At 49.2% G+C, this 25328-nt stretch overlaps 1 non-coding gene across 1 annotated transcript; it reads left to right on the top strand.

Moving 5' to 3' along the window:
- Positions 1-1128: 1128 nt before the first annotated feature.
- TRNAE-CUC (transfer RNA glutamic acid (anticodon CUC)) lies at positions 1129-1200 on the top strand. The gene has a single exon. It is a non-coding gene; the product is annotated as a tRNA-Glu (tRNA).
- Positions 1201-25328: the final 24128 nt, after the last annotated feature.

Below are 25328 nucleotides of genomic sequence, written 5' to 3' on the forward strand. Positions count from 1 at the left end.
AACATTTATAGTTCCTCCAGATACTGACACCCCTCTAACACATATACAGTGCCCATTGGTCATAAAAGAGAAACAAAGTTCTCAGTAGACACCCAGAGAGCCATGTCACTCTTGAGCCAGCGAGAGTCCATATTGTCCAACTTTCTCTCCTTCTCTGGTCTCTGTGGTAATGACTTTGGTGTTCCTTCAGGAGAGATATAGGGCTTCTCCTTATCTTCAGGAGGCCCTGCTGGCTCACAGGGACAACACAGAATGTCTTTCCTACATTTCTTCATCTCTCAGACTGATGTTGCATGTTGGTAATTTAATAAAAAGATAACAAGAAGGATATTTTTTAACAAGTGAATTTAATTACACCCCTTCCATGGTGTCGTGGTGGCCTTTTCCGTCCTTGTTCCGGTGCTCCCACCACCGAACAGGGATCAGGACTGCTTCCAGGGTTGTCTTTTTAAGGATGCTTTGTCCAGTTCCAGAAAAGCACAGTATCTCACCTTCCCACCTTTGGGACATCTGTCCCCCCCATATTTTATATACCCCCTGGGGCCGAGGGGTACCCACACTGAATCTTCTTTGGCACTGGGACATTTCTGCCCCTGGATTCAGTCTCTGTATCACACGGAAACATGGCTCTGTCCATGGCTACACGAAAGAGTCCAGCATAAAATGCCACTCCATCTTCTCCATTCTTTCAACATCTCTCACTCTCTCTCTCTCTCTGGTCCAGACCTCCATCACTCGTTCATTTCCTTCGTCCTCCTCCACTCTTATCACTCGTCTAGGAAGGGTTAATGTTCTGTAAGGTTTTCATTGTCCAAAAAGGGTTAAAAACTCCTCCAGGTGGCTGGACTCCTGACTGCACATCTCCTCAGCCGGGCTGCCTGCTGCCAGCACATGTTTACTGAGTTTCAAGATAACGACACAGGCTGCACTCTCTCTCTCTCTGTCTGTCTCCAAGGGGGGGTGGGGATGGCTGCCCGATGTCTCTTGGGGCTCCTCCACCCTTCCATCTCCAAGGCCTCCTCACCTCCCATCTCTGTCCAGGCCCAGGCCTACCACATGGCTGCCCCTCCCCCGCCCAGCAGCAGCGGCTGGACAGGGGAAGGGAGATCCGACCTCCGTCCCTCGAAGTCCCAAGTGGTCTAGTGGTTAGGATTCGGCGCTCTCACCGCCGCGGCCCGGGTTCGATTCCCGGTCAGGGAACCAAATAATGTTATGGTTTAGGCCTGGCAAAACCAGAGCCCCCATGAGTCTACCCTCTACCTGATATCTGCTGTGAGATGTGAGCAAGAATAAGCAAAGCAGGCTCCAGCTTAAACATAAAGAAAAGTTTATTAACTAAACTACACACAATTACTAAACTACACACAATTACTAAACTACACACACAAAAAAAAAAAAAAAAAGAAATCACAAGGAGAATGAAAGCTACACAGAAACACTTCCCCCTCCTCCTCCAGATCCCAGTACAATTCATCTCCCAAAATTATCCACACTCCCAAAATTATCCACACTCGGTCTGGCACCACCCTTTAGAAAAATCAAATCTTCAGGTTATGAAGAGTAGACGGAGTCCTTCCTTGTACCACAGACTTCTTATCACAATTAGCACCGCCCGGAGTCCTGCTATCTCGCAACATCTCCTTTCCATGCCAAGGTGCTCTCACCACCAGGCATGGGATGAGGCAGAGGCCTGCTTTCAGGGTGGGCCTTTTTAAGGATGCCTTATCTCGTTCCAAGCAGAGCACAGTCTCATCTCTGGGACCTTTGTTTCCCCCATTTCTTCTATACCCCCTGGGGCCGAGGGGTCTCAACACCAAACTCTCCTGGCTCCGAGCCTCCGCTTCCCCCTGCAATGCAGCCTCTGTATCACCAGGAAACAGTCCATGGATCTACAACGAAAGAGTCCAGCAAAGTTGCCACTCCATCTTCCCCCATTTCTTCAACATCTCTCTTTCTCTTTGCCAGACCCCCTTACTGGCCTGTTTCTTCCTTCATCTTCCACTCTTATCCTTTTCCTAGGAAAGGTAATGTTCTGTGAAGTTCTCACTATCCACAAGAGTTAAAAGCTCTCCCAGGCGGCTGGGCTGCTCACAGCCCCATCCCCCCCTTCTCCTCCCAGCCGTGCTGCCAGCACATGATATCAAGTTTCAAGATAACCGCACAGGCTGCCTTCTCTTCGTCTCCAAAAAAGGGGGGGTAAACAGGTTGCTCGATGCTCCCCCACCCTTCCACCGAATCCGGGCCTACCGTAGATGGGCCACGTGGCTTTCCCCTCCCCCAGCCCAGCCAGCAACTGGGCCGGGGGAGGGAGGCCCAACCCTTCACGCCGGAAATCCCAAGAGGGCTCTGAAGGACAAGAGCCCTGCTTTTAACTCCTTGGGTTTGTAGTCTCAAGACGTGGATACAATACCCCACTGGTCAAACCAGGTGCTCATCTTAAAATCCGAACACCCATTGCTAACCACAGCAAAACAACATAGCCCAGATGTCTCATTTTCGGTCAAACCACGACCACATCTGAATCTTATGAATAGACAGTGTCTGATTTAGAAAAACATAAAGAATTATCAAAGTTTAAAGAAACATAGGATGATAAACTCTTTGGTGATGGAACGCAGCCTATTCATTGGTTGAAATGAAGCAGGTAGACAGGACATATGGAATATTTTTTTGTGGATCAAACTTTTATTTTCTAAAGTGATAATGATAGATAGCGAACTCACCAACTTAGATACTGCACAGTAGATAAGGTTACATAACTTGCTCCATCAAGTTATCCCTTGGAATCATCATCTAAGGGGATTTTCTCCTCCATCTGTGAAAATATGCCTACCTATTTCGCAATACTTTGCAACAGCATTGTTAGGTCTGATCAGCTGGTATGGAGGGTGAATTATCAGCAGCAAGGTGACTGGCCAGGGGAATTTGCTTCAATGGATTTTGAAGACCTGCTTCAGCCCTGCTTGTCAAACACAGCCTTTAAAGGGTGCTAAGCAATTGTTCAGGCTGTGGATCACATGAAGAAGTACTTTCTGGTGTCTGTACTGGGCCATATGCTCTTTATTCTCTCCCTCAACTTCTCCATCGCCTCTCATCTGTTTCACATGAGCTATGCTCAAGGCCCACAGGCTACTTTTCACAGAATCTTGAGGCCTGATGCAGTAAGAATGATGAATAGAACACAGCTGGGATCAATTTTCCAGTTTGGATAAAATGCATTGTGCACACAAATCCAATGAGAAGTGTCAAGCTCAAATGCCCATCAACATATTTGAGTCATCTGTAAGTCAGTATTCATATAAAATGTGCTTCAAATCAAAAGAATTTCAAACCTTTCCTCAAAGTTTATATGCCTAGATTTATTATTTCCGGCACATATCAGATGAAAGGAAGACATTTTTTACTGTGGGGTGCTGGAACACTGGAACAGGTTTCCCAGAGAAGTTGTGGATGTCCCATCACTCAATGTATTCAAGGTCAGGTTGGATGGGGCTTTGAGCAGCAACAAAGGAGACTCTTGATGGTAGAGAAACAAAGTTTGAATATAGAAGAAACTCAGATTGCAGTATAGGAGCAAGTTTTCTCTCAGCTCTTGGGGTAAATTCAAAGTTGTACAAATTTGAATTTATCTGTGATTTTCACTATTGTAACAGGTTCATGAAAACTATACAGAAGATATCAAATTTTAAAAGAGATAAGAATTACAGCATAAAATACATGGGATTGTGTCACAGACATCTTTTCATAAAAATCCTTTCTTTAGGATTTTTCCCCCTTCTGAGAAGCTGTGGCCTCCGCAGCAAAATGTACACAATGGTTATCTGCTGCTGTGGAATGCAACAGGTGAATCCGTGATTGGCCTCAGGTGGATGTTTGGATTTACTGACCACTCACGGCAGAGCTGGGTCTCAGTCTCTGTTGAGACACGGACCTTTGTTATTCATTCCTTTTCCATTCTTAGCTTAGCTAGCTTCTGAGAACTTTTCCTTCTATTCCTATTAGTATAGTCATAATGTAATATATATCATAAAATAATAAATCAAGCTTTCTAAACGTGAGGTCAAGATTCTCACCTCTCTCTTCACCCTGAAGACCCTTGCAAGCTCTATAACAATTGGTGAACCCTGACTGAGGGGGACAAAAACCATCAATTGGTGAACCCCAGAGGAGCAATTGCTGCACTGGGTAAATCCCGAATGTGTGGCATTGATGGTTGCTTCACAAGGGACCACAGAAGTGGATTCTAGCCAGGAGCTGAAGAACTGAAGATCCTGATTTGAACAGAGTTCACAACCAAGGCTGACGAAAAAGAGAACCTTCTGAAAAGCCTCCAGAAAGATGCTCGGACAGCGCAGCAGCACATTGGGGCTGGCCAGAGCATGCTGGACTCTTTCTCAAGGTACTGTTGGCTTTTCCCTTCCTGAAAATGCGGCCCTTTGTAATTTGTGGTTGCTGATGTGGAGGATTTCTCCCATAGAAGATGAGGTTCCTTTCTCTTCTTCAGAGGAGAAACTTATTGCCCTCTGGCAAAAATGGGGTGAAGAGGACGGAATTCTCCTGTTGGAGACAAATTTCTATGAGTTTTTTCGATGGGCAAAACTTTTTGGGTTCTTTACCAATGTGCTATATGCTCTGGATGTTTTCGTACGGGAGTGCATGGACTCCATTTTCCAATTCCTTTTGGACCGTTGGTTTGGATGCCCCGGGATCTATCCAGCATTTAGAATGCCCCTTCCAGTCTTGAAGCGGAAACCATCTGTTTTTCCCTGGATTGCTAACTGCAAGGGGCAAGCTCCATTTCCCCCGAATTCAGTGGGAGAAGAGCCTTTGGAGGAAGACGATTTGCTGCTTCCCAGCCCCCCTGCATCCCGGTGGGGGGCGAAGTTTCGCCAGGAGCCAAAGAAGTTTTTTTCTCTGCGTCTTCAGCGCATGCTCAGATGGAGCCATCCCTTCCCCCCCGCTCTCTCTCTGGGGGGATGGGAGTGGGCTGCGCTGCCCCTGGGAGCCCTGCAGGCCCCGCCCAGGCTGGCCTCCTGGACCCCGCTCCTCTCAGAGATGGGGGCGCCACCAGTCTCCAAGGCCCCCCCGCCTGCTGGGCCTGCAGGACCACCTCCCGGACCTGCCCTGCAGCCGCCTCCCTGGCCAGTCCCACCAGTGGCTTCACTGGCTTCCACGCGTGCGTCTGAGAGCTCAGAAACACTGCTCCCTGCGCCTGCGCCTGTGTTGCTATGAGATGCTCTCGGTGACAACAGCTACTCGGCGCCGCCCCCCCTGGCTGTCCTGCCACCCCGGCCAGCCCTGCGAGCACCAAGAGCGCTGCCTCAATGCGCCCCGCTGGTGCGGGCGCTTTCCCACATGGCCTCTCCCTTGGCCGTCCCTCTGGCAAAGCCTGTGGGCGCAGCTTCCCCGCCTGCGAGCTCAGAAACACCGTTTCCCGCAGCTGAGCCGATGTTGCTAAGCAACAGCGATCCTCCGACACCGCCCCTCCCGGTTGTTCCGCCGCTGGCCGTGCAAGCTCCGCCCCCTGCCGTGTGCACTCCGACGGCTTCTGCAACTGCATGTCTGCAGCTGACCCCAGAACCAGGGGCAGAAGACGCTGTCAACCCCGTGTCATGCCCGTCAGCCTCTCCCGCAGAGGCAGAGCAGCCTGCGGTACTGCCGCTCATGGCAGCAGCTGTCGTGGCAGCTCCTGCACCCAGCGCGATTTCCCCCCCTAGTTTTTTGGGTTGTCCCAGGGCTGTCCCTGCGGGGGGAGCTGGGAGAGGGGAAGAGGGCATCAGTCTCTCCTTCCGTGAAGCAGGCATGGCCTGACAGCTAGGGGCGGGGGCAGCCCGTCTGCCTGCGTTCAAAATCAGCATTCTCGGCGGGTTGGGGGGTGTTTGGTCAGTTGCTGCCCCTTGGAGGTTGCCATCTCTGACGCCCCTTGCGCACCCAAGCAGCGAGGGGCAGGTGGGTCCCGAAAGTTCTGCCTTTGGTCCCCAGCCCAGAGGGGGTGGTGCCATGAGGCAGATGGGAGACACACCTGTTGCATTTGCATTGCAGAGGCAGAGGGCACAGCGAGAAGAGATCATGGCTTGCTTGCTGTGGGGAATAAACATTCCTAGACCCAAAATGAGGATTCTTGGGGCTTCTTCTATTCGCCTGCTGCTGGCATGCCTCAGTGATTTTGGGGAAAAGAAGCGTGTGGCCACTGATTCTGCCATTGTACTGGCAGCAGAGTGCAGGCCTGTGGCAAGGCAGAGCCTGCCTCGTGGGTTGGGCCTGGGCTGCTGGGCACAGGTCCCTGGGCCAGGGCCACCTCCCGGCCTCTTAATGGGTTTGGGGGCTTTGCTTTCCCCTACCGGTCTTGGCCTGCCTTTTTGTGGGCCAGATCTGCGGTTCCTGGTCTCTCCACATGGGCCAGGGCCCCCCAGGGCCTTTCTCTGCTGCTGCTGCTTTTTCCAATTAAAAAAAAAAAAAAAAAAAAAAAAAAATTAAATAAAAAAGAGTTGAAATAGCTGGCAACAGCTCTGAAGCATTGAAGGGCCAAAAATTAGCTTCAGCCCAAAGTTGTTCAATAAAGGGCTGTGGCCAGGACATTTGAGAAATTGTCTCAAAATTGTTTGAAATTGTTTCATGACTGTCAATGGCTTTTCATAAATATTGATGGACTTTTCTGCAGCAAGCCTGTTTCAGGACCAAAAAAGGAACTTTGAGATATGTCCAAGAGGAACATCTTCAGTCCATGGACTTTTTCCTGAAACTCAGCTGCTTGGACTTGAAGTTTCTTTGCATTGTTTTTGCATTTTCTTATATTGTAAGATTGCTTTGATGATTTGATAGAATTGTATGTTTTACAGGTGAAGAAATTCCCTGTTCATTCCACACCAGCACTTGAGTGAGGTTTTGATTGGCGACTGATAACCTGTCAAGTGCTTGTTCTTTCCTCTTCATGTGCACAGCAGAGAAAATTAAAAACACTTTTCTTTTTAATTAAACTAAATGAAAAAGCTGACATGTCACAGACATCTTTTCATAAAAATCCTTTCTTTAGGATTTTTCCCCCCTCTGAGAAGCTGTGGCCTCAGCAGCAAAATGTAAACAATTGTTATCTGCTGCTGTGGAATGCAACAGGTGAATCCGTGATTGGCCTCGGGTGGATGTTTGGATTTACTGACCACTCATGGCACAGCTGGGTCTCAGTCTCTGCTGAGACACAGAACTTTGTTATTCATTCCTTTTCTATTCTTAGCTTAGCTAGCTTCTGAGAACTTTTCCTTCTATTCCTATTATTATAGTCATAAAGTAATATATATCATAATAAAATAAATCAAGCCTTCTGAACATGAGGTCAAGATTCTCGCCTCTCTCTTCACCCTGAAGACCCTTGCAAGCTCTGTAACAGGATGGGTTTCTACGCGGGACACTCTCTAAGAGAAAATCTCTGTATTTCAACACTTCATCACGTTAGGATTTCATTAGGTGCCAACGAAGGCGGCAAAATATCATTCAGGACATTATTTACTCTAGTTCAGCCTGGCCATTAGTAGGAATTGGGTTTGAACATAATGTAGATATACCACACACACTTTCCCTTCACTGAAAAATTACTGTTTACAATGAATAAGCAATGAGGATCAAAACTGATTGAAAGCATCTTAAAAATAAAAATTATTTCATTGTAAATGATCTGTGATCCAAATACTTCTTCCACCTCAGTGAGGGACAAAAAAATTCTTCCATATCATGATGGTCTAAAATTGTATAAACCAATGTTTTCTTCTGAAAAGATAGAATTTTTTTTTCTATTTTTAGAAGAAAATATTCCTAGACATACAACATGTGAGAAGTAACTAATTTAAAAGAAACAAAAGAAATGAAAATATTCCATAAGTATAATTAAATGAAAAGTTGTGTTTTAAATAGGAGGTAGATATTAAACAGAATTTTTGTACCTGATATTTGAATTATTGCACCAGCTTTTTTGCCTACAAAGAAAATTATTTAGCATTTCAGTCTTTTCCAAGGTGTTCATGATCTGCTATGCTGACCTCTGTGTGTGCCCAGGTGTATGTGGAAGGGGGGCATGTGAAGGGGAGTGTGTATGTTTGCTTAACACTTGTAGTGGCAGATTCATGCCTCAGCTCCATTATTTGTTGTGGTGGTTTGACCAGGAAGAAGTGGGAATTCTGGGATGCTGTGGTCAAACCAATAGGTGCTCGGATTTTGATATTGGCACCTGATGTGGCCAGTGACGTTTGGACACACCTCCGAGAACACACAGGAGTTAAAAACCAGAGCTTCGGCCCTGGGAGGCTCTCTTGGGACTTCGAGGGAAGGAGGTTGAATCTCCCTTCCCCCGTCCAGCTGCTGCTGCTGGGCTGGGCGGGGGAGGGGCAGCCATGTGGTAGGCCTGGGCCTGGACAGAGATGGGGGGTGAGGAGGCCCTTGGGGATGGAAGGGTGGAGGAGCCCCAAGAGACAGCCATCGGGCAGCCATCCCCCCCCAGGAGAGAGAGAGAGGAGAGCCGGCATCTGAATTTGATAGCGGCCGGGAAAAGGGGGGGGAATGCAGCGAGGAGGTGCCCCGCCGGAGCAGCAGAGAGTGTGGGAGTGCCGGAGCTCTGGGACAGACAGAGACTGGAATTTTTAACCCTTTTTCTTACATGATTGGGACCTTGCAAAAATGCTGATCCTCCTCGGAGCTGAATAATAAGAAGGATAGGAAATGAGATAACCAAGAACTAGGCCCGAGGGACGTGGAGAAGACTGGCTGAGTGGGGAGAGATGATTGGAGTGGCCTTTTGGCTGGACTTTTCTTGTGTGGCCATAGACTGAACCATTTATATTCCTGTGACACAGAGACTGCATTTAGGGGGAAGAAGTGCCTCAGAACCTGGAGGGTTCATTGTGGGGACCCCTTGGCCCCAGAGGGTTGGAAAAAAATGGGGGGGACAGATGTCCCAAAGCAGAGACTGTGCCTTTTTGGAGTGAGACAAGGCATCCTTAAAAGACAACCCTAAAAGCAGCTCTGGTCCATGCACAGTGGTGAGAGCACTGGGCATGGAAGGAAGATGTCACAAGCGGCAAAAGGACTTTCCGGGCGGTGCTGAGTGACATGGAAGCACACGAGGTTTCAGCGTGTTTACAGGGGAAGCCTATGGTGCAAGAAGGACTCCTCTCCTCTTCATGGACTGAAGTTTGAATATTCTAAAGGGTGGTGCCAGAATGGGCAGTTGGTGATTTGGGGGAATGCATCGGATTGGGAAATCTTTGGTGGTGGGGAGGGGGAAAGTGCTTTTTTGTAAGGTTTTCAATTTTTTTCCCTTATAGGTTTTTCCTTCTTTTCTTGTAGTTTAGGTAATAAAGTTTTCTTTATGTTTAAGCTGGAGCCTACTTTGCTTATTCCTGGTCACATCTCACAGCAGACACCAGGGAGAGGGTATTCTCATGGGGGCACTGGCTCTGTGCCAGGCCCAAACCATGACATTTGTTTTAGAAACTTCACAGAGAGTGGATATGAAGTTTAATATCAACAAGAGATCAATTCCCAAATCATCCATTTTACTCTACCTTATAAATCATGTGCTTTGTTGCATATTTTATCAAATATACTTTCAAGCCACATGGAGCAATGAGAATGTAGAGAATCCCTCCAATGTCTTGCAACTTTTATGCAAGTAGATTTTCAAGAAAATCATCATTTCTCTTTTAAATACGTCTGGTACAGGCATGATGGTGGTGTCAACCTGTTGGAGTTTTTGTTGCTGGGAGAAGTTGTACAAAAGGATTGGTTTTTACATGGACCAGTTACTGAATCAAGTGCATGAATACATTCGAAATTCAACTGGGGGTTCCTTTTTCTAGCAGACTACTTCTAGAATGAGCTTGCAGACTGAGGCTGACTCTTTTGCTTTCTTTGTGTTTCTTTCCTATTTTCTTGGCTTCTTTGCCACTATCTACAAAATATTAGAACTTTTTTCCCAACTAAAATTGTTTCATAGTCTGATAAGTATGATACGTTTTTTACAAGGAATTTTTTAAATCTTTGTTAGAGTTAAGAAAGTTAAGAACATAGGTCTTTTTCTTCTCCTATCAATATTGCAATGAAATAATTAAATAAAAACTAACTCATTATTTTTATTTTGAACTCAAGTAGATAATTCCCGTGCATTAATACATTTTGTGGACCACTATTTTCCATTCTGATGTTAGTTGTCACTTCTTAACAATATACCTTCTGTGACTATGTTGACAACACTTTTGGTTAAGATCCTAACTGGTCTTAGATACACATAGGGAGAAGTTTGCTCAGCCAGTGTCAGTCTTAAGCATGCGTATCAGATGATCTTTCTAGAGCTGGGAATTTTCCCATGAAAGGGATTCAGTTAGGGAAGAGACACTTGTGCCAGAGTTTTACATTCTTCTTGAACACTACTTAAGGAACTTAGATCCCATGTCCATTTGGATCTCTCTCTGCACAGAACTTTGTCATGCCAGTGCTTGAAATGCATCTCTAAGAGAATTCACTAGCACAGAATGAATGAGAGCAGAAGGGGTCAGAGGGGCTCACCAGGTTCAACACACCTGCTTAAACCAGAATACCTAGAGCCTCTTGCCCAGGATAATATCTGGGTGTACTTTTAATGTCTTCCAAGATCCAGGCTCCACAATCTTTCTGGGCAGTCTGTGCCATGATTCAGTCATCCTCACAATTAAAGATCATTTTGTGATGTTCAGAGGCAATCTCCTGTATTTCAGTGTGTGCCCACTGCCTCTTGTCTTTTCACTGATCATCATTGAAAAGACACTGATTCCCTCCTCTTTGCACTATTCCTTCCGGTATGTATGTGTGCTGCCATGTAGAGAAATGTCAAAAACCTCCCTGAAGCCCAGGCGGACAATATTCCCTTCATCTACCAGGCAAGCTGATTCATCAGAGGAGTTTAAAAAGCTGTTCAGCATGAAGTTCCCCTGGTAAATCCATGCTGACTACATTATTTTGTCCTCCTTCATGTGCCTGGCAACGCTTTCCAGGAATAGCTGCTCCGTCAACTTCCTGGGGATAAAAATGAGGCTGGCTGGCTTGTACTTTTCCAAGTCCTCCTAGTTGCCTTTTTTGAAGATGGGTGACATTTGCTTTCATCCAGTCTTTGGGCACTTTCCTCAGTCACCATGATCCATCAAACAGGATTAGGAGTGGCCTCAGAATAACATCTGCTAATAGCCTTGAGACCTTTGGCTCCATCTCAACAGGGCCTGTGGACTTAATGGAATACGTACCAATTCAGTGACTATGCCCATACAAATTTGCATGGGATAACAGGACATATTAACAGGTACCTGAAGAGTGAGTGAAAAGCTATGGAATCAATCCAAAAGGACAAAGACTAGAGTTCCCTTTTAAGACAAAGAATCCTATCATGGAGCTGAGCAGCTTTAGATCTAGGGAAGCTTCCCTTCTGAAAGGATGCAGAAGACATTCTTTTACCTTATCCAGTAATAAAATGTATTGACCATTCACTTGCAATACAAAAAATTAAATTATTTCCAAAATTGTTGCCGCCTAACTAGACAATAATGTACTGGCTGGGTATTCCCCTAACAGATGAGAGCACCTGCTTGATGTCTCTTATGCGTACAGACTACTCGAATTAGGTCATTTGAGTGGGGATTACTGGTCTTTGAACTTTTTTTCTGATGAATTTGGAATATTTACTGAAGCGAGGACCTGAAGATGAAAACTTCATTTCCCATCAGCGCACTTTAACATCCATGGCTGTAATGCCATTGTTTCTCACCAACTGAGTCAAGAATTTATGACTAGAATGTGAATCAGCTACAAAAGAAAAGATAAAGACTGGATAATATTGTCTCTTGGTAAAGCTATTTACCTCAAACAAAGTGACTACATTCTAATCACTCACTGGCCTTGTCCTGGTTTAGGACAAATTAGGGGAAATCTCCAAAAGGGAGCCCCCCAAAACAAAACAAACGTCCAACCACCCCTCCCCCAACACCGGGTTCGGGAAGGAATTTCTCAGAGGAGCAAAGTGGAAAACAAAACCTATTTATTTACAAGTAACAAAAGAACACTCCCCAACACAAGAAAAGGAAAGAAACAGACTGTGTATGGTGAGGGCGTCAAGCTTCTCTTGCAAGCTCCAGGTGTCCTGGACGTCTCAGGTCAGGTCCGGAGCCGGTCCAGTATCTTCAGGGGAGGGTAAGAAAGAGGGAACAAAAGAAAAGAAAAAAAAACAGCGCAAAAAGCAGAAAGCAAGCAAGCAAAGCGGCTAGCCAAGCCAAGCAGCAAAAAGCCAAAAACCAAAAAGACCTGGTCAAACACTCCCCCCCTCTCTTCCCCGCCCCGCCGCAGCAAGACAGCCGGGGGGGGGGGGAAGAGAGAAAAGGCACAGCTGCCAGACACAACACACGATATTGGGATAAAGGCTGTCAACCCACGACACTCCACCCCTTATCCCATATCGTGAATATACAATAAAACTTTCATTTCACTTACTCACACCTTTGACACTTACGCATTCCTCTCATCTTACTTGCTCAGACCTTTGACACTTACAGTTTCCTTCTGTCTCACATTCAACAAACAATGACATTCATATATGAGTCTCATCCCACAATCAGGTCTCCCTGAGGTACACACCGTGTTGTTCCATCTTTCTGCATTATCCACCATGTATAACCTGGTCCTTGAGCAAAGACAATCCCACGGATGGGTTTGTCTGTACTCGAGGCAGGGTTGATCCATACTGTCTTTCCCTGCAAACCTCTGACATGGGCCACTGGGGCTTTATCCCCATCTACTATATTAAGGAGCTCAGACTGAGCAGGACCTGCTCGGTTGGTGGAACCTCGAGTGTTAACTAACCAGGTAGCCTTTGCTAAATGCTGCTCCCAGTTTTTAAAAGAGCCCCCACCCAATGCTTTTAAGGTGATTTTTAACAATCCATTATACCTTTCCACCTTCCCTGCAGCTGGTGCATGATAGGGGATATGGTATATCCACTCGATGCCATGTTCCCTAGCCCAAGTATTAATAAGATTGTTTTTAAAATGAGTCCCATTATCCGACTCAATTCTCTCGGGAGTACCGTGTCTCCAAAGGACCTGCTTTTCAAGGCCCAAGATAGTGTTACGGGCTGTGGCATGAGACACAGGGTAGGTTTCCAACCATCCCGTGGTGGCTTCTACCATGGTCAGTACATAGCGCTTGCCCTGGCGGGTTTGAGGCAGTGTGATGTAATCAATCTGCCAGGCCTCCCCGTATTTGTACTTAGACCACCGCCCCCCATACCAGAGGGGCTTCACCCGCTTGGCCTGCTTAATGGCAGCACACGTCTCACAGTCACGAATAACCTGAGAGATACTGTCCATGGTTAGATCCACCCCTCGGTCTCGTGCCCAATTATAGGTGGCATCTCTACCCTGGTGGCCTGAGGCATCATGGGCCCATCGTGCTAAGAATAACTCTCCCTTATGCTCCCAGTCGAGATCTGTCTTCAACTCCCCTATCTTTGCAGCCTGATGTACTTGCTGGTTGTTTTGCTGCTCTTCATTAGCTCTACTTCTGGGGACATGGGTATCTACATGGCGAACCTTCACAGGTAACTTCTCTAACCGAGTAGCGATATCTTTCCACTCTTCCGCAGCCCAAATTGGTTTTCCTCTTCGCTGCCAGTTCGCCTCTTTCCATCTCTTCAGCCATCCCCATAGAGCGTTGGCTACCATCCAAGAATCGGTATACAAATAGAGCCTTGGCCACTTCTCTCTCTCTGCAATACCTAGGGCCAGTTGAATAGCTTTGATTTCAGCAAATTGACTGGATTCACCCTCTCCTTCAGTAGCCTCTGCAACCCGTCGAGTGGGACTCCATACAGCTGCTTTCCACCTCCGTTTCATCCCTATGACGCGACAAGAACCATCGGTGAATAGAGCGTAACGCGTTTCTTCTGCTGGTAACTGATTGTATGGCGGAGCTTCCTCAACCTGGGTCACTGGCTCTTGTTCCTCATCCGCGACACTAAAGCTTTCACCTTCGGGCCAATTTGTAATTATTTCCAGGATCCCAGGGCGATTTAACTTCCCAATTCGAGCGCGCTGCGTAATGAGGGCAATCCACTTACTCCAAGTAGCATTGGTGGCATGGTGGGTAGAGGGAACCTTTCCTCTGAACATCCATCCCAGCACCGGTAGTCGGGGTGCCAGAAGGAGTTGTGCCTCTGTACCAATCACCTCCGAGGCGGCTTGGACTCCTTCATAGGCGGCCAAGATTTCCTTTTCTGTTGGAGTATAGTTATCTTCAGACCCCCTGTAGCTCCGACTCCAAAATCCCAATGGTCGGCCTCGGGTCTCGCCAGGCACCTTCTGCCAAAGGCTCCAGGACAGACCATGGCTCCCGGCTGCAGAGTAGAGCACGTTCTTCACATCTGGTCCCGTCCTGACTGGACCAAGGGCTACAGCATGAGCGATCTCCTGCTTGATCTGGATGAAAGCTTGCTGCTGCTCAGGGCCCCAATGGAAGTTGTTCTTCTTGCGGGAAACCAGATAAAGGGGTCTCACAATCTGACTATACTCAGGGATGTGCATCCTCCAGAAACCTATAGCACCTAAGAAAGCTTGTGTTTCCTTCTTATCAGTTGGTGGGGACATAGCAGTGATTTTGTTAATAACATCTGCAGGAATCTGACGCCGTCCATCTTGCCACTTCACTCCCAAAAACTGAATTTCTCGGGCAGGTCCCTTGACTTTGCTCTTCTTAATGGCAAATCCGGCTTCCAAGAGAATATGAATTATCTTCTCTCCTTTCTCGAACACTTCTATTGCCGTGTTCCCCCAAACAATGATATCATCAATATATTGTAAATGTTCTGGAGCCTCACCCTCTTCTAGTGCAGCCTGGATCAGTCCATGACAGATGGTAGGACTGTGTTTCCACCCCTGGGGCAGTCGGTTCCAGGTATACTGCACTCCCCTCCATGTAAAAGCAAACTGGGGCCTGCATTCTGCTGCCAGAGGGATGGAGAAAAACGCGTTAGCAATATCGATGGTCGCATACCACTTTGCTGCCTTGGACTCCAGCTCGTACTGCAGTTCCAGTATGTCCGGTACAGCCGCACTCAGTGGTGGAGTCACTTCATTTAAGGCACGATAGTCCACAGTCAATCTCCATTCTCCGTCAGATTTTCGCACAGGCCAGATAGGGCTGTTGAAGGGTGAGTGGGTTTTACTGACCACCCCTTGGCTCTCCAGCTCTCGGATCATTTTGTGGATGGGGATCACGGCATCTCGATTCGTCCGGTACTGCCTGCGGTGCACTGTTGAGGTGGCAATTGGCACTCGTTGTTCCTCTACCTTCAAGAGTCCTACTGCAGATGGGTTCTCTGATAGTCCAGACAAGGTATTCAATTGTTTAATACCCTCTATCTCCACTGCAGCTATTCCAAAAGCCCACCTGAATCCCTTAGGATCTTTGTAATAGCCATTCCGGAGGAAGTCTATGCCCAAAATACACGGAGCCTCTGGACCAGTCACAATCGGATGTTCCTGCCACTCCTTCCCAGTCAAGCTCACCTCAGCTTCCAACAAAGTCAACTGTTGTGATCCCCCCATCACTCCAGCAATGGAAACAGGTTCTGTCCCCACGTGTTCCGATGGCATTAAGGTACACTGTGATCCAGTGTCAACCAATGCTTCATAGTCTTGTGGCTCTGATGTGCCAGGCCATCTGATCCACACCTTCCAGAAAACCTGGTTCTCCCGTGCCTCTTCCTGGCTGGAGGCAGGGCCCCTCTAAGCCAGATTGTCCTTCTTTCCTTGGGCATATGCCTTAGAAGTTCCTTCAAGGGGATCAGACATGTCATCGTCATCAGCATACTTAACATCTCGGCTACGAGCGACCGGAGCTGCTATCCTTTTGGTGATACTTTCTCTTTTCTTCAAATCATGCACCCGTTGTGCCAAAGCAGCGGTGGGTTTTCTGTCCCATCTCCTCATGTCTTCTCCAGACTCACGCAGAAAAGCCCATAACTCAGCCCGTGGGATGTACCTTCTCTCCCCATCAAAGGAGCGCCAGCGTTGGACACCAGGGCCTCTAATTTGTACAGCTGAGATTTGAATAAGGTCCTCCTTAATCTCTTCCCGGAGTTTCTTATGATTCTCCTCTATTTTGTCCTCTAGTTCCTGCAGTCGGGTTTCCACTGCTGCAATTCTGGCATGAGTTGGGCCATGCACAGCATCTGCATATGCTCGAAGCTTCTTTGCCATATCGAGCACAGTCTCATATGTATCATCCCGCTTCATTATTGCTAGGGCAGAAGCGTATTCAGGTGGCCCAAGTCGCACAAGTTTCCTCCACATTATAGGTGTGCATGGTACCAGGTCCGGATTCCTAGTTGTTGTATCATCTGAGAAAATGAGCTCTGCCACCGCCATCTCTCTCAGGCATTGGATCCCCTGTTCTATGGTCTTCCACCGTGTCTGCTGCATATAGAGATCATCCGTACACAGGTATCGTTCTGCTACGCTTCTTAGGACCCGTTCCCAGAGGCTGTGAGGGTTAGCCCCCCTCATCATACCTTGATCAATGACAGGATCATGTGACAGGGATCCCAAATGCCTCGCTTCAGTACCATCCAAAATTGTAACCTCCCCTGCAGCATCCCAAAGGCGGACTAACCAACTAATTATAGATTCGTCAGGTTGTCGTCTGTAATCCTTTCTTAGGCCTCTGAGGTCCTTCAGAGAAAAGGAGTCAATATTAGCTCCAGATTCTGTGCCCCTTGATGTGGCCTCTGATTTTGGTGAGGGTCCTTCTCCTGCATCATCATCATCATCCTCCACCTTTCGATCAGTCTTGCCTTTACACTTTCCACCTCTTGTATTAGCTGCAACAGCCATGGGTTGGGGCCTATTGTCTGATTCAGCTGCTAGCCTGGAGCCTGGGATGTTAGCTGCAGCCTGGGTCACTGGGATAGTAACTAACTTATCTCCCTGTTCCCTTTCTGCTATCTGCTGCTCCACAGTATCTAGCAGAGTACGGTAAACAAACGCCAAGGCCCAGCTCACTGCAGTAACCCTTTCCTCCTTAGTATAACCATGGCACTTCTCCCTCAAATACTTTGCCACCTCGACTGGATCCTGAATTTGATCAGATGGAAAGTCCCAATCTATAGGATCGGAAAATTCCTTTAAAGTCTGGCCCATGTCCTCCCATTTCCCACTCCAGTCAAGATTTTTCCTGCTTTGTTTTACTCCTAAGTCAGGAGTGTCTCTAACCCCTCTAGAAATCTCAGTCTTCATTTTATACACACTCCAGACAGTATAGAAAAGGCTTAATAAATTAAATGCCAGAAAGATGGTTTCTTTCAAACTCAGGGGAGATTCAGTATTTTCTAATAGAGATGTCAACAATTTGGAGGACAAGAAGGAGGACAAAGGCTGAAAAGCCCCTTCCCCTTCTTCTCCCCAAACAAACTGAGTAAACAACCATAACAGCAATCCATACATTCCTGAAATAAAGTCCAGCATTTTTATCCGACACATCATCACACATAAGACCAGCACAATGACTATTCTGGTTAGTGCCCCCCGCTTACAAAAGCTACTTATTAGGGACAACATCAGAGCTATTTTTGGGTAAGGAAATAACCTCAGGGACCACAAAAGTATTAAAACTTCAAAAACCCCTAGGGACCAGAAATACCGGCAAGCTTCCACTCCAAATGACATTATGAATCACCAATATGCCCACAAAATAGCCAAAACCAAAATATTATTGTTATAGGTTTTTTTTCCACTGTGTTTTTTTTTGGCCTCCGTTTCCCGGCCAATGCACCAAAAAGTATATTGTCCTGGTTTAGGACAAATTAGGGGAAATCTCCAAAAGGGAGCCCCCCAAAACAAAACAAACCTCCAACCACCCCTCCCCCAACACCGGGGTCGGGAAGGAATTTCTCGGAGGAGCAAAGTGGAAAACAAAACCTATTTATTTACAAGTAACAAAAGAACACTCCCCAACACAAGAAAAGGAAAGAAACAGACTGTGTATGGTGTGGTAGCTAGGGAAGAGGCGCTGCGGAAGATTTCGCGATGTCACGGAAAGCCAGGACCCTCGGTTCCCCATAGATAAGACTCTCAAGTACTCATAGATAAGAAATTAACATAGGAATGTGGTCCCACTAACAATAGGAATGTTGCCCCACAGAAGCCAGTAACTTTCCATCCCTTACCCAGTACTTTTCCATTCCCTACTAACCATAGGTAAGAAGGACAAACCCCTTTTTGATGTAGAGACCCCTAAGACTATAAGACCCCATGAGAAGAAGTAATAAACGCCTTTGACCGTCCACCACATTGGTGTCTGCGTATGTCATTGGCCCGAACGGCCCTAGAGAGAGGGCTGTCGAGCTGTACCTCAGAACCAGGTCGCCTGCCTTGATCCAAAAGGCAACATTTGGTGCCGGGACCCGGGACAGCGGCTTGCGCCCGGGAAACGGGAACACTCCTGGAAAGAGGACGGCGGCTGCGGCAGCGGGACTGACCGCAGCGGGGGAGGACGCCTCCCGGACCAGCTTGGACCATGGAATCCACAGCGAAGGTCGTAAGTCAGGCTCATGAGCAATGGGGAATTAAAGGTGAGCTCAGGAACTCTAATCTTGCTATTGCAAGGCTCCTAGAGCTGGGGACGATCGAACGTCTGGTAAATATATTATATTGGGAAGCGCGGGAGAAGTGCACTGCCGCCTCAGCAGAGGACTCAAAGTCCGCAGGCAGTGGTAAAAACCTCAAAGCGTGGGGGAAAGTAGAAGAGGCCCCACGCAAGACGTTAGAAGAACAGGAGATGCGGGAAGCCGCGCGTATACGTTTATTAGCTACACCAAAGCCGGGGGTGGGGGCCGCGACGCAAACCGCCTCTGAGAGCGATCAGATTGAAGGCGGGAATATGCGGGGGCCGGGCGCCTTCCACCCCTTCCCGAGCCCGAGCCCAGACCCCCCAGAGGCCCCAGGAGACCCCCCGGAACCCCCAGGGGACCCCCCGACCTTCCCGCGGAGCCCGCCGGGTCCTAGCCCCCCCGCGGAACCGTCCGAAAAAGCCGCGGTTTCTCTATCCGTCTCTTCCCCGCTGGCCGCCGGTCCGGCGCAAGAAGCAGAGCAGCGCGCGCGATGCTTCTGGCAGGGACTCGCGGAGGAGGCGCGGAACAAGGCCGGATTGTCGGACCCCGCCAGGATCGGTAAAAACTCGCCCCCGCCATGTGCGTTTAAAAATGGCGCCGAACCACATGGCGAGGGCGGAAGGGAGGAGGCGGGGGGCGGAAATGGAGTCAGCCTGCTTAACAACGCATGCGCGGGCGAGCGGGGAGACGGGGCGGCCCCCGCGGAGGAGCGTAAGAAAAACGAGAGCGCTCTATTCAAATTAGGTCCTTATAGGGTAAGGACCTCCCCCGGCAGGAGGCGGGGGGACCCCAGGGGGAGGGAGCAGCACCACCCCCGAAGGGAGGAGCGAGGTTGAAGCCGCACAAAACAGCGCGGAGCGCCGGAAGTGTACCGGCAGTCAGCTTCCGGCTCAGAGTCAAGTTACAGCTGCTCAGACAGCTCGGAAGAGCCGACCGAGCCCGGCTGGGACTCGGAAACCGAGAGAGCAGAATTAATGCGGTTTCGAGCGAAACCGAATAAAGCTTTAAACAATATCGAGAAACAATCGCAACACAAACTCAGCGATTGGGGAAAAATAAAAGCAGCCTGTGGGGACCGGGCACCGGCAGCCTCCATGCACGCTTTCCCGGGGGGGGTTGCCGGAGCGCGGGGGAACCAACAAAGGGCATATACCCCGGTTAACCCAAAAGAAGCCAAAGCGATTTCAGAAATAGGGATCAACTCAGCTGTAGTACCCACTCTCGAGGATGACCTTTCTAGCAATAACGATCTGCTCACTTTTGAAATTACGCAAATAAGCCGCATGCTTTTTGATGGGTCGGGGCGGACTGTATTTAAGCAGGAATGGCAAGATGACCGCGTTAGCCCAGGCTTCCGAGGAAGGGCAACAACTCAGCGAGCTGTCCCCAGCCGACACAGCTTTCCCTGGCAGCACCCTCACTCCAAGCATCCCGGCCCCAGGGAAACAGGACGTCCTTTCCATGCTCGGATTTCGGATTACAAACCTATCCTGAAGGCCACTGCCGTGTACCCCCCGCTGCCAATCAAATTGACTTGGAAATCATCAGACCCTGTATGGGTTGAGCAGTGGCCCCTGACAGAGCCTCGAGCAGCAGCCTTGCTGGAACTGGTCGACCGCGAACTGCAAAAGGGTCACATAGAACCCTCCACCAGCCCATGGAACACCCCTGTATTCGTGATCCCCAAGAGGTCCGGACAAGGCTATCGTCTCGTCCACGACCTGAGAGAGGTGAACAAGACGATCCGACCCCTGGGTCCAGTCCAGACACTGCTACCCGCGAATTCAGCCATCCCCGAAGGGCAGCCGTGCGCAGTACTGGACATCAAGGACTGCTTCTTTTCAATACCCCTGCACCCTGAGGACAGAGAACGATTCGCCTTTTCCGTGGCGTTTCGGAATGGCGAGCGGCCCAACCTTCGCTTCCAATGGAGAGTGCTTCCACAAGGCCTAGTCGACAGCCCGACCATATGCCAGATCACCGTGGACAAAGCACTGACGCCAGTCAGACACTCCAATCCCACCGCAACCATCATTCAGTACATGGACGACATCCTGGTCGCAGCACCATCGACAAGCCAAGTGGATCACCTGGTGTCCACAATCACGGAGACCCTTCAGGCCAACGGCTTCGAGATCGCGAGCGCAAAGATCAAGAGAGGACCCTGTGTGACCTTCCTGGGAGTAGGAATCACAAGCTCCTACGTGACACCCCCCGAGATGAAAGTCAACCGAGACGTCAAGACGCTCCGCGACGTGCAACGCCTGGTGGGATCGCTGCAGTGGCTTCGCAACATCGTTCTGATTCCCCCCGAGGTCATGGACCCTCTGTACGACCTCCTGAAAGGGAAGAACCCCTGGGAACCCAAGGAGCTGACGCCGCAGGCAACGAGCTCCCTCGACTTCATCGAAAACCAGATGTCCACTGGCACGCTTGCCAGGTGGAACCCAGCCATGCCACTGGACCTGTACGTCCACTTTACACTGAAGGGGGGAGTGGGAGCACTGGCCCAAGGACCTGCTGAAAAGGCCCGACCAATCCAATGGGTGGTCCTCGGAAGTCCCGCTCGTGCATTTTCCCCGGGAATCGAATGCATCGCCAGCCTCATCATGAAAGGCAGGAGACTCGCCTTGAAACACCTAGGGACAGAGCCGACAAGCATCCACCTTCCGTTTTGCAAGCAGCCGACCTCGGAGTCAGCCACAATATCGGAGTACCTGGCCCTTGCTCTCTCCGGCTTCGGAGGAGAAATCTCCTACTCCTCCAAGCCACCCTGGACGAAGCTGCTGACCGTGGTCGACATGGACATGCCACCGAAGGTCAAGGACAGACCGCAGCCAGGACCAACGGTCTTCACAGACGCTTCCTCCACGACTTCAACCGCAGCAGCAGTGTGGCAGGCAGGAGAACAATGGCACTGCGTCAAAGCGTGTGACCCCACACTGTCAGTGCAACAGCTGGAGGCAGCAGCAGTGGTTTTGGCGTGCGGACTCTTCCAAGACGAACACCTCAACATCGTAATGGACTCTATATTCGTGGCAAGGCTCTGCCTGTCCATGGCAGGACCAGGAGTGTCGACATCAGCAGCAGCCCTAATACTGGAAGAAGCACTTTCCTCGCGACAGGGCACCGTGTCAGTCATCCACATCAACAGCCATGACCCAGTCAAAGGCTACTTCCAGACCGGCAACGATAAAGCGTACGCCGCAGCAAAAGGCGTTTGGACCCTGCAAAGAGCTCGTCAACTGCACAAGTCGCTCCACATCGGAGTCAAAGCACTGGCGAAGAGATGCGGAATCCCGACGGCGGACGCGAAACATGTAGTAGCCACCTGCCCTCATTGCCAGAAGTCACCCCTTTGGACCTACGGGGTCAACCCGAGAGGTCTCAAGCCCTCAGAAATCTGGCAGTCAGACTTCACCTTATGTCAACTGCTGAAGCCCCGAGCATGGCTTGCAGTGACGGTAGACACTTACAGCGGGACGATCATAGCCACACAGCACTCCAAAGCAAACTCCAAAGCCACAATTCAGCACTGGCTGACAGCCATGGCTTGGCTTAATATCCCCAAGCAGATCAAAACTGACAACGTTTCCAATTTCACCTCCAAACAAGTACAGGAATTCGCTGCGAAATGGGACATCACATTAGTGCAAGGCATCCCACACAACAGTACCGGGCAGGCCATAGTTGAGAGAGCAAACCAGACCCTGAAAACCAAGATAGAAGTATTGGCAAAAGCAGAGGGCTTTGCCAATGCCATTCCCCCAGGAGATCAGGCACGCATGCTGGCAACCGCTTTGCTGGCACTGAATCAATTCCCTAGGGGAGACGAAACAAACAGTCCCGTCCAAAAACACTGGGCCACTCGAGCGCTAGAAGAGGGCCCACAGGTGGTAATCAGAAACGAGCTAGGCGAGTGGGAACGGGGTTGGAGGCTGATGCTCACGGGGAGAGGGTACGCGGCTGTCAAAAAGGACGGCAAAATCAGGTGGTGTCCACTTAAGTCAATTAAACCGGACCTTCATAGCGAGCAGAATGAGACTGACGAGAATTGCGAGTCTTTGTTTACAGGACCTGCTCGTGAGACGCCCTCATGACGCGTACATCCCGGTTCCAGACGAAAGTGACAGACCACCAAGCCGTCAGGCAGCACCTGAGAGACCCGCACGGGTGAGACCCAAGCTCCAAGGGTGTTTCTGTGTGATTTTGCTGTTGGGGCTTGTCACCAGAGGGCAAGCCAGCCCAGATCACTACCCCCATCGGCCCTTCAGGTGGGTCATGTGACAACCTTAGTAGTGGCAAAGCACTCAGAGAAATCACCACACCGAACACCCCATCCTTCGTGCTCCGCATCACCGACCTGTTTCCAGGACAGCCAAGGGCAAACCCCTATTCCCTACATGCCAAACACTCGTACCTATCCTACTGGTGCCCAGCTTCCAACCCTGGGAAAAGCTACTGCAATCACCCAGGGTGGGGATATTGTGGGCACTGGGGCTGCGAAACCATAGTCACAGATGCCAGACCGTCGGGGCCTGGGTGGGATCCACAAGAGCCAGACAAATTCTTACAGTTCACCTGGGCACCCATCGGCTGCAAAATACCCTTCTTCTTTCGCGAAAATCCCCATCGAAACCAAATTAAAATCCCTAGCTTTCGGGCATGCACTGATTACAACATGACGGTCCTGCAGCCAGACCACCCTAGCTGGGCCACAGGCAGAACATGGACAGTGGTCCTTCAAGGGTCAAAAGAGAGGGTGAACGTGCAAATTATCAGGCTCCAGCCGTCAGCACCCCGAGCGGTCAGACCCAACAAAGCGCTTAAAAGCGTGCCGAAAGGGAGAAACATAACCTACCCCAAAACCTTACCCACAGGGGTCAGCAATGTCCCGACCGGTCAAGCGGAAACCTTTCAGATGAGTCGCTTAACCGAGTCAGACGCAGACCCAATCCTTCGTATGTTAGAGGCTACCTTTCTATCCCTGAACGAATCCAACCCTAACCTAACCGAATCCTGCTGGCTTTGTTACGATGTCAAACCCCCTTTTTTTCAAAGGAGTCGCTTTAAACACTCCCTTCAGTTATTCCACAGCCGACGCCCCTCACCAGTGCAGATGGGACACCCCTCGCAAAGGAATCACCCTGAGTCAAGTCACAGGCCGAGGCAGATGCTTTGGCAATTCAACCCTAGCTAAGCAGGAAGGTAACATCTGCACCAAAATTGGCAGGCTGAACAGGAAAAACAATAAGTGGGCAGTCCCATCCGCATCGGGGATGTGGGTTTGCCAGCGATCCGGAGTGAGTCCTTGTGTGTTCCTTCCCAAATTCAATGACTCTAACGACTTCTGTGTCCAAGTTCTGATTGTTCCTAGGGTCTTGTACCACTCAGACGAAGAGATGTACCATCTTCTTGAGGGACCCAGCCGGATCCACAAAAGAGAAATAATAACAGGTCCATTGGCGATGCTGTTTCTAACAGTCACCTTCGGACCATGCCTGCTGAACAAGCTGGTCTCATTCGTTCAGAGCCGCCTGGAACGGACCAACATCCTGTTCATAGGGCGACGACAGTTGCTGTGAATTCAACCAAGGAATTCAACCAAAGAACACTGCCAGTCACAAGATTTTCCAAACTTGTCTGGCAAAAGCTTACTCAGGTTTCCCAAAATCCCTTTCCCTTTTCAAGTTACAACTTTATACCTCAATTCAGTATCTATGTACACGACTACCTCATTCATTTGTGAAAAGGGAGGGGGAGATGTGGTAGCTAGGGAAGAGGCGCTGCGGAAGATTTCGCGATGTCACGGAAAGCCAGGACCCTCGGTTCCCCATAGATAAGACTCTCAAGTACTCATAGATAAGAAATTAACATAGGAATGTGGTCCCACTAACAATAGGAATGTTGCCCCACAGAAGCCAGTAACTTTCCATCCCTTACCCAGTACTTTTCCATTCCCTACTAACCATAGGTAAGAAGGACAAACCCCTTTTTGACGTAGAGACCCCTAAGACTATAAGACCCCATGAGAAGAAGTAATAAACGCCTTTGACCGTCCACCACATTGGTGTCTGCGTATGTCATTGGCCCGAACGGCCCTAGAGAGAGGGCTGTCGAGCTGTACCTCAGAACCAGGTCGCCTGCCTTGATCCAGAAGGCAACAGTATGGTGAGGACGTCAAGCTTCTCTTGCAAGCTCCAGGTGTCCTGGACGTCTCAGGTCAGGTCCGGAACCGGTCCAGTATCTTCAGGGGAGGGTAAGAAAGAGGAAACAAAAGAAAAGAAAAAAAACAGCGCAAAAAGCAGAAAGCAAGCAAGCAAAGCGGCTAGCCAAGCCAAGCAGCAAAAAGCCAAAAACCAAAAAGACCTGGTCAAACACTCCCCCCCTCTCTTCCCCGCCCCGCCGCAGCAAGACGGCCGGGGGGGGGGGGGAAGAGAGAAAAGGCACAGCTGCCAGACACAACACACGATATTGGGATAAAGGCTGTCAACCCACGACAGGCCTAAAGCTTCAAGGATGGGGAGATGGACCAGGTTTCCCTACACTGCTGTTCTCTTTGTCACCTCAGTGTTTAATAGGGGTATGCAGACATTCAATAAGATAGCTCTGCTGAATTAATAAAATTCAGTCTTAAGAAATAACTTTTTAGCAGTTG

This window comes from Melospiza georgiana, chromosome W, assembly GCF_028018845.1.
Source record: "Melospiza georgiana isolate bMelGeo1 chromosome W, bMelGeo1.pri, whole genome shotgun sequence".
NCBI lineage: Eukaryota > Metazoa > Chordata > Aves > Passeriformes > Passerellidae > Melospiza > Melospiza georgiana.